Source organism: Canis lupus, chromosome 23 (genome assembly GCF_011100685.1).
Source record: "Canis lupus familiaris isolate Mischka breed German Shepherd chromosome 23, alternate assembly UU_Cfam_GSD_1.0, whole genome shotgun sequence".
NCBI classification, from domain to species: Eukaryota; Metazoa; Chordata; class Mammalia; order Carnivora; family Canidae; genus Canis; species Canis lupus.
The window spans coordinates 35,539,385-35,557,616 of NC_049244.1; the positions used below are offsets into that span (position 1 = coordinate 35,539,385).

Below are 18,232 nucleotides of genomic sequence, written 5' to 3' on the forward strand. Positions count from 1 at the left end.
TCCCTGTGTGGAGCCTGCTTCTCCCTCTCCCTCTCTCTCTCTTTCTCTCTCTGTGTGTGTCTTTCATGAATGGATGAATAAAATCTTTTAAAAAAAAATCTGGGGATCCCTGGGTGGCGCAGCAGTTTGGCGCCTGCCTTTGACCCGGGGCGTGATCCTGGAGCCCCGGGATCGAATCCCACGTCGGGCTCCCAGCATGGAGCCTGCTTCTCCCTCTGCCTGTGTCTCTGCCTGTCTCTCTCTGTGTGACTATCATGAATAAATAAATAAAATCTTTAAAAAAAAAATCTGAATACAGCATGTAAGGCATTTTGGCAATACCTATCAAAAGTACAAACATATATGGCCTGGAAAAAAACCCAAAATCTCTACCAACAGAGAATTGCTTAAATAAATTATCCAAAAGAAAATCATGCTAATTAAAAAAAAAAAAAAACTATACATACTCTATGGAAAGATCTGTGAAGATTTCCATTGTAAAGTAAAAAACACAGTATGTATGTAAAGGGAAGGGCAGGAAGACCAATTTGTAGAATAACGGGTATAATATGTGGGCTTTGTGAGTTTTGGATGGTAAAGATAGAAATAAGAATCTGTATTTTTTTATGGGATGCCAACGTGGCTCAGAGGTTTAGCGCCTGCCTTCTGCCCAGGGTGATCCTGGAGACCCGGGATCGAGTCCCACGTTGGGCTCCCAGCATGAAGCCTGCTTCTCCCTCTGCCTGTGTCTCTGCCTCTCTCTGTGTCTTTCATGAATAAACAAAATCTTTAAAAAAAAATCTGTATTTTTACTGTCTTTATTCAAAGAAACTCTAGTAGAAGGATACATAAAATAATAAACAGTTTCCTCGGTAGGTTAAGTAAGGTGGAAGAATGGAGTGAACAGGAACAGGATGGCTGAAAGCTGGCGATTGGGAAAGTTTACATTGTTTAACTGTCTTTTTTTAACTTTTTTGTTTTGTTTTATTTATTTACTTGAGAGAGAGAGAGAATAAATGGGAGGGAGGGGCAAAAGGAGAGGGAGAAGTAGACTCCCTGAGAAGGAAGCCCCATGTGGGGTTCAATCCCAGGACCCTGAGATCATGACCTGACCTGAAGGCAGACGCTTAACCGACTGAGCCACCCAGGTGTCCCTTTTTTTTTTTTTAATTCATTTATGAGGGACAAACTTCATGGTAAGCACAAAGCCCAATGCGGGGCTCAATCCCAAGACCCTGAGATCATGATCTGAGCTGAAATCAAGAGTCAGATCCTGAGATCATGATCTGAGCTGAAATCAAGAGTCAGATGACTGAGCTACCCAAGCATCCCACACCCCTAACTTTAGGTTTAAAAAGTTTTTAATCCCACAGGAATCTATTATTACTAAATATATCAGTAACTTAATAAACCAAAATAGGGTCCAAATACTATCAATATATACACATGATAACAGAACTATTCTTTCACCATCTCCGTAACTGAGATCCCAGCATTGCCCATCAATGTCACTGAAGTCTATAGTATAACTATGTTTATCTGGCCGAAATCATCAACCCAAGATCCTTAAAACTAGTCTTCTAAAGATATTTTCTCTTAATTTGCAATGACATGGATGGAATTAAAGGATATTACGCTAAGTGAAATAAGTCAATCAGAGAAAGACAAATATCATATGATCTTACTCATATGGAGAATTTAAGAAAGAAAACAGGATCATAGGGGAAGACAGGAATAATAAAACAAGATGAAATCAGAGAGGGAGACAAACTATAAAAGACTCAATCGGGAAACAAACTGAGGGTCAATGGAGGGGCGGGGGTAGGGGGATGCGGTAACTGGGTGCTGGACATTAAGGATGGCACGTGATGTAAAGAGCACTGGGTGTTATATAAGACACTGACCTCTACATGTGAAACCAACAATACATTATAGGTTAATTAACTGAATTTTAATAAAAATTTTTAAAAATAAAAAAGGTACCATCCAGAGCTTGCCAACCAATTTTACCTCCTCCTTAAACAACGATATAACTCCTATCATGAACTATCCTAATGAATTATATCATCCGATACTCATTAACCTAAAATGCAAAACACTGTGGTATCTATAAAGACGCTGCTCATTCCAGCACCCAGTCCATCAAGCCAATTCCTATGCACCTGCACCAGTTCAGGTGACATTTTCTCTAGAGCCCTTCCTAATTCCCTAAGGCTCACTCCCATAGGATCCTGCTACGACCTGTGTCAGTACATTATTAGCTTTATTTTTTTAAGATATTTATTTATTTATTCATTCATTCATTCATTCATTCATTCATTCATGAGAGACAGAGAGAGAAAGAGGCAGAGACACAGGCAGAGGGAGAAGCAGGCTCCCCATAGGGAGCCCGATGTGGAACTCAATCCCGGGACTCCAGGATCACACCCTGGGCCGAAGGCAGACGCTCAATAGCTGAGCCACCCAGGCGTCCCACATTATTAGTTTGAAATCATTAGATTACAAATATCAGGTTGCTTATCTTCCCTACTGGACTGTGAATCCCTCATGACAAGGAGAGTGAGTTATATTCATATTAATAATACAAGTATTCAGCAAAGTGCATTTACAAATGGCAGGTAATCAGGACACCTGAGTGGTTCAGTGGGTTAAGTACCTGCCTTCATCTCAGGTTCCTGGGATTGAGCCCCGCATCAGGCTCTCTGCTCAGCGGGAGTCTGCTTCTCCCTCTCCCTCTGCTTGCTGCTCTGCCTGCACATGTGCTGGTGTACGCGTGCTCCCTCACTCTCTCTGTCAAATAAATAAATAAAATCTTAAAAAAGAAAAAAACAAATGGCAGGTAATCAAAACTGCTCACAGAATGAATTCAAGAAACTACACTTGTAGGCAAACTGTGAGCATGGCTGAAATTCCACTTAACGTTCTCTCAGCCCCAGAGACATTTTAACTTCATTCAGTCCCAGCTTTGAAGGAAAGAGCAACTCCAATAACACTCTTCTTTACTGAAATATATTAATACCTTAGATTAATATCAAACACTTGAAAATATTATCTCAATCACTTCAGGAATGTTGCACAAAAATATTTCAAAAAATATAGGTGTCTATTAAAAGGTAGTCATGAAATAGGTGATGGAGTGCTGAATTTTATGACATTTTGTTCATTTCTGACTTACGAGAAATTGTGAGTTATAATGACAACAAAAAAATAAGAATATATAATATCTTCTAAGAAGGAAACAAAGATTACAGGGATCAGGCATTTCTCCACATAGTGTCTTTTTCTTTTCTTTTAGGATTTTATTCATTTATTTCACAGAAAGCACAAGCAGGGGGAGCAGCAGGCAGAGGCAGAGGGATAGGGGGAAGCAGGCTTCCTTCCTGCTGATGCAGGGCTGGATCCTAGAAGCTTGGATCATGACCTGAGCAGAACGCAGACACTTAACTGACTGAGCCACCCAGACACCCCTCTCTACATAGTGTCTTAAACACCAACTTATACAAGCTTTCCATTTCGACTGTCTCAAAAGGCCTGAGAAAGGGGAAACAGAGACTAGAAAAACCAACTATTCATATACACCCAAGAACTGTTTCATTCAGAATATGTTTTCAAATTTTATCAAATACTGGTAAAAACTAGGAACTAAGGAGAAAAGCAAATTTTAAGGATGTCTGTTAAATACATCTTAGTTGACTGTGAACCTGTCCTCCAAATCCAGAAATTCAAGAGAGCTTTCTATTTTGTTAGAGAATAAGGAACAATAGACAAAAAGAACTAGGAGATAAAGGCCTATATACTGATCCATGCATAGACACAGCTATATTTATGTCTGTGTCTATCTAAAAATACCAATAATTCATACTGATCTCGGATTCTAATCCAACACACCACAATGTTATTCAAGCCATATATAAACTCTCTTTATCTTCAATATATTGTTAAACTCACTTAATCTTAAATAAAGTAGTTACAGAATTCCTAATTCAAATCTAATTCAAATGAAAAATAATTCTACTAACAATAGTTCAGTATTTGTTTACAGATGTTTTGTTTTGAGCTTGCTTATAGTCAAAATTCTATGTAGTTAATTGGTTTCTTTTTATTCTCCCTTTCGATGTGGTTATTTATTAGAAATCCAGTTAGGTCTATTTGTGTTTTTATTTCACTTCAGTTTTTTCCTTTCCATCCTGATAGATTTTATGTACTTATTTTTTATTATGTGAGACATTAATACGGTTCTAGAGTCTGGCCTACACAAAAAAGATACACTCACAAAAACATCCCTCTTTCCATCCTGACTGCTTTCATTTCCATCCCCTTCCTTTCCACAATGTTCCCACCCAAATCCTGTAAGAAACCAATCTCATTAGTTTCTGGCTGATCCATCTTAGGTTTAGTTTTGCAAAAATGTGCAAATACTTACCTGTATTGTTTCCCTCTTTTCTTACATAAAAGGTAACATATTATAGCTATTCTTATGCACACTGCTTTTTTCCAGTAACAGATGTCCTAGAAATTACTCTATATCAGTTCATAGAGTTCTTCCTCATTCTTTTCTTACATCTGCACTGTACTCCACTGTATGAATGTACCACTGTTGATGGGCATTGTTTCCAGTATTTTTACAATGCTCTTATGTAAATTACTGACATCATCCTGCTCCCCTACAAACACCATCTCAGACAAAACTAAAAACAAACAAAAAACTGGCTCTACCTCCCAAAACCACCAAACTCACTCAACACTCCCACTGTTCCTGACATAGCCTCACTCCAAGTTATCATCACTATTTCTTGGCTGTTTTTGCTGTAACACTCTCCTAATCAGTCTCTCTGCCTCTACTCTAGCCTCTCTACAATTCAACTGTGCCAGAGGAACCCAAAATGTACTCTGTAGAGCACAAGTCAGATAATTTCCAATTCTTTGCTTAAAATCTTCCAAAAGCATCCCATTGTAACCCTACTTGAGTTGGACCTATGACCTACAGAAACCCTGTAGGGTCTGTATCTGTCCATCTCTGCCCTCATCTTCACTCTCTTCGTCATTTACTACTGTTTAGCTATACATTGTTCCTTAGGGCTTTTTTATACTTCAGATGTTCTGCCCCAGGTCATCTGCCATCTTCTAACATTCACGACTCAACCAAAAGTTACCATTTCTAAGAGGTTTCCTGTGTACCACCACAGTTAAAATATCACCTGGATCATTTTCTACCTCATCACTGTCATAATACTTGTTAATTAGTATTTGCAATTCTCATTTATTATTTATATTTTGTTTCTTCCACCGGAAAGGCAGGTTTAAGATTTTAATAAAAATAAAATAAAATAAATTTTTAAAAATATATTTTATTTTTAAGTAATCTCCACACCCAGCAGGGGCTTGAACCCCAAAGCAGAGAGTACAATGCAGAGCTCAATCTCACAATCCTGAGATCATAACAGAAGCTGAAATGAAGAGTTAGAGAATTAACTGACTGAGCCAACTGGGCACCCCAAGAAATAAAATCTCAAAAAACAAATTATCAAGGACTCAAAAACTCCTGTCTATGTAAGCTATATCAATATTTGCTGAATTTCAAGTTAAAACTGAGTTTAAATTATTTACTACATAAATGTTTAAAATTCTATTAATTGTTTACTTAAAACATTTTATATTTAGGGGCACCTGGATGGCTCAATCAGGTAAGCACCCAACTCTTAATTTCGGCTGAGGTCATGAAGTCAGAGTCGTGAGATCAAGCCCCATGTTGGGCTCTATGCTCAGGAGTTGGCTTGAGATTCTCTCTCTGCCTCTTCTCCTCCCCCTGTTCATGCTCACTCTAGCTCTCATTCTCTCTCAAAATTAAATAAAAACTTGGGATCCGGGATCCCTGGGTGGCGCAGCGGTTTGGCACCTGCCTTTGGCCCAGTGCGCGATCCTGGAGACCCGGGATCGAATCCCACGTCAGGCTCCTGCATGGAGCCTGCTTCTCCCTCTGCCTATGTCTCTGCCTCTCTCTCTCTCAGTCTGTGACTATGATGAATAAATAAATAAAATTTAAAAAAAAAAAAAAAAACTTGGGATCCCTGGGTGGCGCAGCGGTTTGGCGCCTGCCTTTGGCCCGGGGCACGATCCTGGAGACCCGGGATCGAATCCCACGTCGGGCTCCCTGCATGGAGCCTGCTTCTCCCTCTGCCTGTGTCTCTGCCTCTCTGTCTCTCTCTGTGTGACTATCACGAATAAATAAAATCTTTAAAAAAAAAATTAAATAAAAACCTAAAAACATTTTATTTTTAAACATATTTCAGTTTTAAGAACTTTATTTTTTAAAACAAAACTTTTAGTGAAAAGAGTAATACTGCTTTATATTTCTGCAAATCTCCTTAGTGTCTGGCTTAATAGAAGACAGCTAGGGGTGCGCCTGGTTGGTGCAGTCGGTTGAGTGTCTGACTCTTAGTTTCAGCTCAGGTCATAACCTCATGGTCCTGAGATCAGGCCCCACACATCAGGTCCTGCATCAGGCTTCACAACTCAGTATGGAATCTGCTTGAGATTCTCTCTCCCTCTCCCTCTTCTGCTGCTCCTTTCATCTCTCTCTCTCTCTCTCTCAAATAAATCTTTTAAGGAAAAAAAAAAGAAAAAGAGGACAGCCAAATTCTCATCTCTGCTTCTATATTCAATCTATTGTGATACCACAAGTTATATTTCTTCTGGAAAACTCTATCACATATTTGTAAGTGAATGAGAGCAAAAATAGCAGATAATATCTTAAGTTATGAAAACAGTTTTGACCTTACAGATCTGTATGAGCTCAGGGACCATCAGGGTCTCCATACTTTGAGAACTGCTCTATTCCATACTCTCATAATACTCCCATAGGCTGTATGATTTGCACTTACCAAGTGGCATCAGAATTATCTGTTAATCTGTCTCTTTATCTTAAAGTTCCTTAAAGCCATGAACCATGAATCTTCAACCTTGTATTCCCAGTGCTTCACACAGCATATTCCACATATCCTCTCAATAAACACTTCATGAATAAATGATAGAGGAAAATACCTTAATATAAAAAAGTGTATGTAAATAAAGCAGATTTCCCATGGCCAGTTCTTTAGCTAATAGAAATGCATAAAAGAAAAACTTTACAATACACTTAATAACAATTCCATAACTGGAATAAAGGATACATTCAGACCGATATGACCACACTAGATTAGACCTTTTCAAAGTTCAGCCCTGAGGGAACAAGGAAAGCAGATCCTAAAAAGTATCTTAGACTGTAAACAAACACCCACTACTCCAGTCTTCTGACTAAATAAAAGTATCCACCTCTGCAACAAGACAATTTAACCACTGTTTAAAACAACAACAAAAATGGGTGGGGAGGAATGTTGGTGTCTAGGTAGAGAGTGCCAGTGACTGATGACAAGGCTGAAACAGGTATGCTCAGTTTATGAATTTCTTGAAAATTGTCACTCAGATTAGAATATGAAAAAATATTTTTCCTGTCTTTATTTGCATTGTTTTTCAAATCAATGCCACCTTACATCTCTATGAAAAAACAGCATCCCCCCAAACACCAACATCATAACATTACTGAAGATAGGATACACAGGTGTCTGTCTCACTCACACCTAGCCTAGTACCTCACTGCTCAACCACTATGTCCACTTTAGAATACCCGAAGTACCTACACCAAGTAAAAAGAGATCCTTTTGTAGTAAGACCTACGGACTGGGATGAGATGTTACAGTAACCAAGAGAAGAGAAAAGCTCGTAGAACAATTCTCAGGAGTGATGGGGAACTGCAATGCAAAACTAAAGGAGCCTGGGGCTCTAGGGGAGCAGCCTAACATCCTAAAGGGAAGGCCTCCTTTTCTAGCTCTGTACTCTAAACCATAAAATGAACCTCTAAAATGCAGAGGCTCTCTGCCACACTTTTCAGGAAGTCTTTGTAGTTTGCACGCCCAAGACAGTCCCAACCTCTTGGCAAAACAAATCTTACATTCCAAAGGTCTGAATTTTGACTAGAGTCAGCTCACTAGTATTTCACATATTGGCGACGCATTCAATTACTGTTAAATTGCTTACAACAAGCAGGTTAACATTATTACTACATTTTCTAGATAAGAAAATAGGAACAGAAATAACCTACTATGACTTGACCTCTTATGGAGAAAAGACATGTATTTTAGAAAATAATAGTCATCAAAATAATTTCCTAGCCCCTATTACAAAATTTTACAAAAGCACAAGCTCTTAAGCTTTTGGTACATAAAAATCACAAAATATTTTTGCATTAGCAACACAACTTGTAAATACAGAACCATACGAGGACATTCACTTTGGCATAACCTTGGAACATTGTTTATAGAACCATAATATCATGGTTTAGAAAATAAACTTTTCTTATTTTCTAGTTTGTTATCACAGGAAAAGAAACTATTATCCATTATGTTCACTAAAATTTCACTATCTGCTCAATTTTATTTATTTTTTTATATTGCCTATTCAAAGAGCCTCCTATGGCCCTTAAGTGGATGTAACATTCTCATTTGATAATCTCATCAACTGTTAAGAACAGCTCTACAGGGGATCCCTGGGTGGAGCAGCGGTTTAGCGCCTGCCTTTGGCCCAGGGCGCGATCCTGGAGACCCGGGATCGAATCCCACGTCGGGCTCCCGGTGCATGGAGCCTGCTTCTCCCTCTGCCTGTGTCTCTGCCTATCTTTCTCTCTCTCTCTCTCTGTGATGACTATCATAAATAAATAAAAATTAAAAAAAAAAGAACAGCTCTACAAAATAAGCTAAAATCTGGTCATTAAATGCAAGATACACAATTCCTTAGGAACTCTTTTTTTCTTTCCTGGGTATACTTACTGTGAGCAGCCTTTAGCAAACTCATTAAGTATAAAAAAAAAAATCAGCACTAGGAAACCCATTTTCCATTTTAAAAGGATTCTTCCTTCCCGTTACAAAAAAAATCAAAATTTCCTTATTTAGATCAGCAGACCAAAAGTTTCTATACAGACAAAAGAAAGATGAGTTAACACAATTATAAACACAAGTGCTTTGTTTATAAAATCTTCAGTGGTTTTCCAGGCTTGAAAAGAAACGTTACAGAGAACCACCACTGTACTCATCCAGCCACATGATAACTAAACATGCTCAGCAGACAGAGGAGCCCTAGGAATGACTAAATTGACCTATCTGGTTAAGGGTGGAAATGAAAAGTAGGCTCTGAACTCCAGGGAATCTGGCACCTATTTATTCAGAATTACTCTGAAGTGAGTTAGGCTTGAAAAGAGACCAGTAAGAGGCAAAGAGCTGGTATGGCCAGGAGAAAAATAAGTTAACATTAGGGAACCAGTGAGAAGATGGTCTCCTCAGAATCTGAAGGCTTTTAAAAACACAATTAAGGGGGCACCTGGGTGGCTCTGTTAGTTGGGTGTCTGCCTTTGGCTCAAGCAGGATCGAACCCCACATCAGGCTCCCTACTCAGCCAGGCTCCCTGCTCAGCAGGAGAGCCTGCTTTTCCCTCTCCCTTCGCCCCTCCCCCAGCTCGTGCTCTCTCAAATAAATAAAATCTTTAAAAAAATAAAAATGAAAATAAAAATAAACCACAATTAAGCATTACACTATAGGTTGTCTTGTAGTGCTGGTTATTTTATTATATGTCCTGTACCCTAAATCAGATTAAGAGCTGAGAAAAGATGGATTTATTTTCTCCATATGACATGATATTTCAATGGACTGTTAGAACTTCTATTCATCTTCTTCTTGGGGTGACTACAATGTGCAGAACAATGTTTAAAGTATGTATGGGCAGCCCGGGTAGCTCAGTGGTTTAGCGCCGCCTTCAGCCCAGGGCCTGATCCTGGAGACCCGGAATCGAGTTCTGCATCGGGCTCCCTGCATGGAGCCTGCTTCTCCCATTGCCTGTGTTTCTGCCTCTCTGTCTCTCATGAATAAATAAATAAAATATTTTTTAAAATAAATAAAGTATGCACTTTTAATTATTGCTTGCCTCAAGGAATGAAAACTGGGTAACTGGGGAAAGGGTGGAAAGGTTACCATTTCTCTAGGTTCAATTTTCCTAGGCCCAAGGTTTTCTTCGGTTTACCATTTTTTTTTTCACTATGTTCACTATGTTTTTTATTTAAAAGATATTTATTTATTTATTCATGAGAAAGATATTTATTTATTTATTCATGAGAAACACAGAGAGAGAAGCATAGACATAGACAGAAGCAGGCTCCTCACAGGGAGTCTGATGCGGGACTCGATCCCTGGACCCAGGATCACACCCTGAGCCAAAGGCAGATGCTCAACTGCTGAGTCACCCAGGCATGGACCCCAATTTACCTTTTCTTATTATTTTTTTTAAGTAGGTGCCATTCCCAACGCAGGGCTTGAACTCATGACCCGAGATCAAGACCTGAGCTGAAATCAAGAGTCGACTGCTTAACAGACTGAGCCACCCAGGTGCCCCAAGGCTTTCTTCAGTTTAATTCAAACATTACCAAGTGCCTACTATAAGCCAGGCATTGTGCTAATAAGTATTTTAGTGGCAGATACATGGTGAAAACTAAACTGTACAAGAAATAACAAGAGATGGTTCCCCACCCTCAGAAAGGAATAAGTAATTAGCTATGGGAATTTCAAAAGAGGGATCCCTGGGTGGCGCAGCGGTTTGGCGCCTGCCTTTGGCCCAGGGCGCGATCCTGGAGACCCGGGATCGAATCCCATGTCAGGCTCCCGGTGCATGGAGCCTGCTTCTCCCTCTGCCTGTGTCTCTGCCTCTCTCTCTCTCTCTCTGTGACTATCCTAAATAAATAAATAAAATATAAAAAAAAAAAAAAAAAAAGAATTTCAAAAGAATGGGGTGAAAGCTAAGACAAAGGTATAGGATACAAAAGTGGGGCTCTTAGTGCAACCCAGATGGTTTTGGTTAAGTACACATGAGCTGAAAAGGTCTCAATGAGACCAAAGTTTGGGGGTGAGATGGGGGAGAAAGTTTTTTGACTGTGGATAGATGCTACACTAATATCTCTATATGAATTAATACATGATGAGGTGTTACCCATTTATCCCATTTTACAGATAAAGTAATGGAGGCGAAGAGAAGACAGATAACTTGCCCAAGATCCCATGGCTAACAACTACCAACTCAGTTCGGTTCCAAGACAGTAACAGAAAGGTTGGGTCTTAGGTTTCAGTATTCCTTGGGAAGATCAGGGCTCTTTCACCCTTATCCTTTATTCCTCTATCCTTAAGTTTTTTTCTTCCTTTCATTCTTCTACCTTTCCCTGGATTTTCTCCCACTCATCTTTCTTCCTTGGCTCAATCAGTAACATGGCCTTTCTCTTTGCACACATTAATATCAAACCTGGCCACTTTAAAACTAACCAAAATGGGTGCCCCAGTCCAGTGGTTCAGTCAGTTAAGCGTCCAATTCTTGATTTCAGCTTAGGTTAAGACCCATCTTTGGGTCTTGAGATCGAGCCCCACATTGGCCTCACACACTGGGTATGGAGCCTGCTTAAGATTCTCTTTCCCTCTCCCTATGCAGCCCAGCCCCTTCTCTAAAAAACAAAATAAATAAATAAAAGCAAAAACTAAATAAAACTAGTCAAAACTACAGCAAAAGGTTAGATAGAATGTCAATGTCCATTCATACATTAAATGGACAACCAGAATGTTTAAAAAGCCATGAAAAGGAATAAAACAGTTCTATACCTACAGATATATAATATCAAATATACAAAGTGACAAAGAGACACAAAGAACAATGAGTATACTATGCTACCCTTTTGTGAGGGTGGAGATTTGGGGTGTGTATATATTAACAAATGCAGTGGTTAGGGCAGCCCGGGTGGCTCAGCCTTTTAGCGCAGCCATCAGCCCAGGGCGTGATCCAGGGGACCCAGGATCAAATCCCATGTCGAGCTACCTGTGTAGAGCCTGCTTCTCCCCCTCTGCCTGTGTCTCTGCCTCTCTCTCTCTGTGTCTCTCATAAATAAATAAATAAAATCTTAAAAAAAAAAAAAAATGCAGTGGCTATCTAGGGAATAACACTAAAAAAAAAAAAAAAAAAAAAAAAAAAACTTAGAAGAATGATTCCCTCCTGAGAGAGAATTGAGTAGCTGGCAGAAAGTTGGAGATTTATATTTCACTTTACCCATTGCTCCATGCAAGGAGCCCGATGTGGGACTCGATCCTGGATCTCCAGGATCACACCCGGGCTGCAGGCGGCGCCAAACCGCTGCACCACTGGGGCTGCCCCCATTTTTTTAATTTTTAAAAAATTTTATTTATTTGAGAGAGAGAGTGCACATGCATGCAAGGGGTGGGGGAGAAAGGCAGAGAACCTAACGCAGGGCTCAATTTTAGGACCCCGAGATCATGACCTCAGCCAAAACCAAGAGTCAGACGCTTAACCAACTGAACCGTCCAAGTGCCCCTTCATTTTTAATTTTAAATGATATACATGAAGCAGCTATTAAAAATTAATATATATTTAAACAAAATAGTTAAAAAAAGAAGGTAGTTGTCTCCTTAGAAACTGTTATTTACTTGTTAGGAACAATGGGACTGCCTTCATTGTGAGTCACCAAATGAGAGCTTATTTACTTTACCTTAGTAACCAGATAATACACCAGCATAGAACCAATCCATGCCTAATATTAGTGAATTATGTACATATAAATTCCTTAAGATAATCCTCTAAACAAGATCTAAACTACAGAGCTCCTATTTCCTTATTTTCAGTTTCACTTAAAAGCACAGTCATCAGGGGCAATTGGGTGGCTCAGTCAATTAAGTGTCCAACTCCTCATCTCAGCTCAGGTCTTGATCTCAGGGTCCTGAGTTCAAAGCCCTCATTGGGCTCCACGCATTGGAACCCTACTTAAAAAAAAAAAAAAAAAAAAAAAAAGTACAGTCATCAAAGTATGTTGCTGGAGATTAGCTTTGCTACAGAGAGCATGAATCTGTCTTTGCAGGCAAGCATAAGTCTACTGAACCAAAACACATAACCAGGTTAATAAGTCAATATAGGAAAATAAAATGGGGCAGCCCCGGTGGCACAGCAGTTTAGTGCTGCCTGCAGTCCAGAGTATGATCCGGGAGACCCGGGATCGAGTCCCACATCAGGCTCCCTGCGTGGAGCCTGCTTTTCCCTCTGCCTGTGTCTCTGCCTCTCTCTCTCTATCTCTTCTGTGTCTCTAATGAATAAATAAAATCTTAAAAAAAAAAAAAAAAAGGAAAATAAAATGAAGACTATGGCCCAATTCAAACCTGATGCTGGAACAACTTATAATTAATCACTAAGTATTTGAGCCAGAATGTATAGGAAGTAAAAAGTAAAGGACATACTATCTAGAAGAAGAAACAAGCACACTAACATAAAAACTATTAAATAACAGCTTAAGTTAAGACCAGAACTCATATTTAGTTTGACCAGAAGATAAAATCAGAAGGGCGTGGTGTTATTTTGTGGCTTCCCAAAATCTACTACCTCCAGCCTGCACCCAGCCATCCAGCCATCTCCATCCTGGAATTGTCTTGGTGAAAACTGATATGCTCCCAACTATCTAAAATGTAATCCCTGTGGGGACACCTGGCTAGCTCATTTGGTGGAACATGCGACTCTTGATCCTAGGGTTGTGATTTCAAGTCTTACTCTGTGTGGAGAGAGAACCTAAAAAAAAAAAATTTTTTTTTAATGCAATGCTTGGGCAGCCCAGATGGCTCAGTGGTTTAGTGCCGCCTTCAGCCCAGGGCATGATTCTGGGGTCCCAGGATCGAGTCTCGCGTCAGGCTCCCTGAATGGAGCCTGCTTCTCCCTCCGCCTGTGTCTCTGCTTCTCTGTCTCTCTGATAGATAGATAGATAGATAGATAGATAGATAGATAGATAGATAGATAGATAGATAAAATGCAATCCTTTTGCCTGGCAGTCAAGTGTAAACAATGAACTAGCAAGGTCAAGCTAAAGCTCCAACTCATCCATTAACCTTGGGAAAATTCCCTTAACTTCCATTTTCTTATTTGTTAGTGGGATGGTTCAGTTACATGATCTTTAAGTCCATTTCAGCTATAAATTGAACTTGGTCAAGCAATTCATACCATAAAACGCCTCAGCTTTAATTCCAAACAACACTCCAACCTTCTTCCTAGAAGGTCCCACATAGCCCCTGCCTCCTTGTTGGGACTCATCCTACACATCTGTCCCACTCACTTTCTTCTCTCAAACTATTTACAACCTCCTTTCAGTTTCTTCAAGATGCTAGTCTCCTTCCCACCAAAGTTTTCCCATGTACCAAATCCCACCTATTCTAGGCATGCTCAGTCATGTCAGACCCAATGGTCCCTTTTTTAAAAGAGCAAGTATTTAGGGGCACCTGGGTGGCTTAGTTGGTTAAGCATCGGCCTTTGGCTCAGGTCATGATCCCAGGGTCCTGGAACAGAGGCCCACATCAGGGGCCTCTAATAAATAAAATCTTAAAAAAAATAATAAAGGGGCACCTGGGTAGCTCAGCTGGTTGACCATCTGCCTTCAGCATGGTCCCAGGTCCTGGGATTAAGCCCTAAGTCAGATTCCCTGCTCAGAGCGGAGTCTGCTTCTCCCTCTCCCTCTGCCTCTCTCCCCAGCTTGTGCACTCTCTCTCTCTCTCTAAAATGAATAGATGAAATCTTTAAAATAATAAGATAATAAGATAAAATTAGAAGTATTTTATAACAACCTCTTTACCACACTGAAATAAAATTTATATTTAACACAAGGTATAATTTTAAATAATTACATATATATGTTATATAGAATACTAACTGTATTATAAAGGAGAAATAAAAGGAACATAATTTAGTACAAAATAAGATATATGCTAATGATAAATGCCCTAGTACAATTATATTAGAAGGGAGTGGAACAGTATAATACTATTGTTTTTCATAGCAAACCTTGAAGGACTATTTGACCATTCAAAATATACATATGATAGAATAGCCTAATTTATAAAAACAAAAAATACTAGTAACCAAGAAACCTGAGTTCCAATAAAAGCTTTGCCAGTAAGAAGCCCAAAATCACGAAGTCTTTTTTTCAATTTTTTTTAAAGTTTTTATTTAAGTAATCTCTACACCCAATGTGGGGCTCTAACTCATGACCCCAAGATGGAGAGTTGCATCCTCTCTAACTGAGCCAGCCAGGCACCCCTTTTACAAAAATGTTTTAATGTTGGGCAACCCTCTCAGGTCCCCATCCCCTTTAGGAGCTTTGTACTATCCCCTCAGTAAACCTTACTATCACTCAATAAACTTTGCTTTACTGCCCACCAAAAAAAAAGGGGGGGGGATGGGAATTTAATGTCACTCCACCTGTCTGGCCCTCAGTTCCAGTCTGAGTAAAGAATGCACACAAGGCTGGCAGTCACTAGGTGGTGATCAAGCAGGTGGAACTCCAAGCAAACAACCAGAACAGCAGCTTAGCTAGGATTTGTTTACAAACTGCAGCTAGCTTCTGTTTATATAAGGCTTCTCTGTTATTCCTTGTATGATAAAAGAGTTTCATGGCAGTTTCTTATAAAACTAAACATATAATTGCCAGACAATGCAGCAATTGCACTCTTGAACATTTATCAGAGGCAAGGAAAATTTCTGTTCACACAAAAAGATAATAAATCTTCATACTTGCTTTATTCATAATCGCTCCAAACTGAAAACAATTCAAATCCAATCTAAACAATCAAAAAAAAAAAAAAAAAAAGGCTGATTGGAGCCAAAAAACAAACAGAATACTTCACGAACCAACCTCCATTTTTTTTTAAAGATTTTATTTATTTATTCATGAGAGACAGAGAGAGAGAGAGAGGCAGAGACACAGGCAGAGGGAGAAGCAGGCTCCATGCAGGGAGCCCGACATGGGACTCGATCCTGGGTCTCCAGGATCATGCCCTGAGCTGCAGGCGGTGCTAAACCGCTGCGCCACGGGGGCTGCCTTACTGTTCTTTTAAACCTCATAGATTAACTAAGAAATCATTCTTTAAAATATACACACAGCGGGATCCCTGGGTGGCGCAGCGGTTTGGCGCCTGCCTTTGGCCCAGGGCGCGATCCTGGAGACCCGGGATCGAATCCCACATCGGGCTCCCAGTGCATGGAGCCTGCTTCTCCCTCTGCCTGTGTCTCTGCCTCTCTCTCTCTCTCTCTGTGACTATCATAAATAAAAAATAAAAAAAAAAAAATATACACACAGCAAAATACCTGAGATTAAAGTAAGGCCATTTAAAGTATTCTATGAAACTGTGGGAGACTAGTCTGGACTGGGTTTCAGGACAGAAGCGCTCTGAATATGAAACTATCTCTTTTCCAACACTTCAATTCTACATTTCATTACCTATCTCCTTAATTTAGGTTCAACCGTAGATATAATACACAGTATTAGTTCAAATGAATGTAAGATACAATAGGGATTGAGAAAAACATAAAAAGTGGAGTGCTTGGGTGGATCAGTTACTTAAGCATCTCCATTTGGCTCAGGTGCTGATCCCAGGGTCCTAGTATTGAGCCCCACACTGGGTTCCCTATCAGCCTGCTTCTCCCTCTCCAGCTACCGCTACTTGAATGTGCGCGCACTCTCTCTCTCAAAGGAATAAATAAAATCTTAAAAAAAAAAAAAAAAAAAAAAAAAAACTCTTGCCAATGAGGGGCACCTGAATGGCTCAGACAGTTATCATCTGCCTTTGGCTTAGGTCATGATCTTGGGGTCCTGAGATCCAGCCCTGTGTCGGGCTTCCCACTCAGCAGGGAGTCGGCTGATCCCTCTCTGCCCTGCTCATGCTCCCTTTCAATCTCTCCCTCTCTCTCTCAAATAAATGAAATCTTAAAAAAAAAAAAAAAAAAATTTCTTGCCCATGACACTAACAGCTAAACTCGCTTTAAAATTTACACCATTTCCCATTCTCCGCCAATACTTTTACAGTTTAATAAATACGTAACAAAATGTTAGATGATATAGAGAAGGAAAACCTTGGTCATAGACAATCTCCTGATTAACAACCTTAATACTTAGCAAAACACACTTACGAATGGAGTTTAAAAAGAAAACAGGGTGTCTGGGGGGCTCAGTAGCTTAAACGTCTGCCTTGATGATCTCAGGGTCCTGAGATCAAGCCCCACACTAGGCTTCTTGTTCAGCCGGGAGTCTGTTTCTCCCTCTGCTCTGCGCCTCTGTGCTCATGCACTGTGTCTCATTCTCTATTACAGGTAAATAAATTAAATTTTAAAAAAAGAAAACAGAATTCTTCAGCAAAAAATTAAGTAATGATACACACTACAATATAGATGAACCTGAAGACATTAAGTAAAAGAAGCTAATCACAAAAGACTTCATTTTACAAGATTCCACTTATATGAAATGTCCTGAATAGGAAAATCTATAGAGACATAAAGTAGATCAATCATTGCTTAGGGCTGGGGGCATGGATGAAATTGAACAATGATAGCTAAAAGGTTAATTTTTTATAGGGATAAAAAATTTTCTTAAAGTTTTTTTTAAAGATTTATTTATTTATTTATTCATGAGACACATAGAGCAAGACAGAGGCATAGACACAGGCAAAGGGAGAAGCAGGCTACCCACAGGGAGCCCGACAGGGGACTTGATCGCGGGTCTGCAGGATCACAACCTGAGCCAAAGGTGGCACTAAACCGCTGAGCCACCTGGGCTGCCCCTAAAATTGATTTTTTAAAAATTGGTATAGGAATATACAAAAACTACTGAATTGTACATTTTCAATGAATGAATTGTACAGTTGTAATTTTATATGAGTGTGTGTATACATACATGTATACGTGCATGAACATACACATCCATAGAAAATCAACAAATCTATTTACCAAAAAATGGAGAAAAAATTCTCACCACTATTATTCAACATAGTACTGGAAGTTCTAGCCACAGGAATCAGACAATGAAAAGAAATAAAAGGCGGGCAGCCCCGGTGGTACAGCAGTTTAGCGCCGCCTGCAGCCTGGGTTGTGATCCAGGAGACCCGGGATCCAGTCCAACGTCGGGCTCCCTGAATGGAGCCTGCTTCTCCCTCTGCCTGTGTCTCTGCCTCTCTCTCTCTTGTGTTTCTCTCATGAATAAATAAATAAAATAAAATCTTAAAAAAAAAAAAAGGAAGTGTGAGTAAAACCATTAAAAAAAAAAAAAGAAAAGAAATAAAAGGCATCCAAATTGGTAAGGAAGAAGTAAAACTGTCACTAT

General features: G+C 39.6%; 1 protein-coding gene across 2 annotated transcripts in view; it reads right to left on the reverse strand.

The window, feature by feature from the left end:
- PIK3CB (phosphatidylinositol-4,5-bisphosphate 3-kinase catalytic subunit beta) overlaps positions 1-18,232 on the reverse strand; it is a 205,873-nt gene that overhangs the window by 167,411 nt on the left and 20,230 nt on the right. The window lies entirely within an intron of this gene.